The sequence below is a fragment of the Nanorana parkeri genome, unplaced genomic scaffold, assembly GCF_000935625.1.
Source record: "Nanorana parkeri isolate BGI_ZX_2015 unplaced genomic scaffold, ASM93562v1 scaffold1237, whole genome shotgun sequence".
Classification (NCBI taxonomy): Eukaryota; Metazoa; Chordata; class Amphibia; order Anura; family Dicroglossidae; genus Nanorana; species Nanorana parkeri.
Genome location: NW_017307505.1, coordinates 29,576 through 31,131, shown reverse-complemented (window position 1 = coordinate 31,131; position 1,556 = coordinate 29,576). Strand labels below are relative to the sequence as shown.

General features: G+C 52.8%; 1 protein-coding gene across 1 annotated transcript in view; it reads left to right on the top strand.

Annotated features, from left to right (window-relative positions):
- Positions 1 to 1,556, top strand: part of BAHCC1 (BAH domain and coiled-coil containing 1) — a 103,562-nt gene that overhangs the window by 76,859 nt on the left and 25,147 nt on the right. The gene's annotated exons all lie outside the window — the stretch shown is intronic.

Below are 1,556 nucleotides of genomic sequence, written 5' to 3'. Positions count from 1 at the left end.
CGGCTTGCCAAGGGCTCACAAAGTGGAATTAACCTTTTAAACATCCAACGCCATGAAAAGTCGCTCGCAGACAGGGACTCCTGGATAGGGCCCTGCACCTGGACTGTGCAGGTAGTAATGAACAATGGGCGCAATCAAGTGACTTGAGTATTGCGTTGAGCACTGAACGGTGCGCCAGTGGCCCAGGAAGATGTGCGTCATTCTAGATCTCAAGCACCCAAACCCTTGTTTCTTGCTAGATCGGTGCTCTTTAAAAGGGCCGCCATGTTGTTGAGTCACGTGATTGAACTGGAGGAATGGGGAGGGGGTATTGCTGAACTCCTTGCCTGGCTGTCTGGTTTCTGCATTTGCTGAGCTATTGACCTGGTAACAAGCATGCAGCAAGTGAAACGAGGGCTCCCGGTCTTCCTACATGTCCCAGTTCAGTCAATCAGAAAGATGCTCAGCCATTGCAGCCACACCGCCACCAGCAACCACAACCTCATGGTTTCCTTTGAGGGACTTGGAGTGTATTCATGGCGACTGGAAGGTGCATTCAGTCGCCGGAAATGCACTTTGACCTTCACCAGTCTGCATGCAAGACAAACGCACCTCAATCGGACCTGCTGCGTCCAAAGACATGCGACATGAAGCCGGTCAAGTGCAGCGTCTAAACGGTCTACCCATTTCCATTGGGAATGCGCTGACCGGCCTCCTGTGTGCCCGTTAACTGCTGACACTTGAGGCCGACAAAGACCCTTCAATGTCCCCCCTCAATGGTGTTTCTTCTTTATGGCCATGTCACCCCGATAAGATGGCCGCCGCTCATGTTGGTTGAGGTTCCCTATTCACACCCTCCCTCATCGGCCCTCTGCGATAAGACGGTTGCTCTTTCCCTTTTGGTTCGATACAGGCAATGCGCTACTAGGCCAAGAGCACCGATGGTTGCCTAGCAACCCCCCCCTACCTTTCTCCCTTCCAGTGCTCCCCGCTGTTTGGTGAGTTTCGGCACAGTGTGATACGCCGGAGATGGAAAATAAGGTGATGGAGCCGCCGCAACCTTTCATCCCGAGTCGTAAAACCTCTATTAACGTGCCATCACCGCAAGAACAAAGGCCGCCGTTCCGGTCCGTGCTCCTCGTCCAAATTATTATGATTTTTTTTTTCTCTCTGTACATAGAGGAATACAGAGACCCTCTCAAGACCGTCCTGAATTATTGATGTCTTTGTAATTTATTAATGCGCCCGCCATTAATGCGCGGAGCACTCTACAAGCTTGCACAAATAAACGGAGGAGGGGAGTGCAAGGTAACGCAACCGGCAAAAGTGCCGGGGCCCTTCTGCGAGAGCGCTCTGAATATTTCATGAGGCGGCGAAGGCTTCGGCCTGCGAGGCTCCACCGCCAGAGTTAAATCGTTCCAGGTGAGATTCCATTGCGGATTTAAAAGGCTTTGATGGCCGTGCCTGCGGGAGGTTCCTTCTTCTGCAGATTTAAAAAACGCTGGATGAAATCCTCTCCCCGAGCAGCGCAGTCGGCAGAGAAATCCCCTGTGGTCAGGCTGACCCCCCCGCCCCCC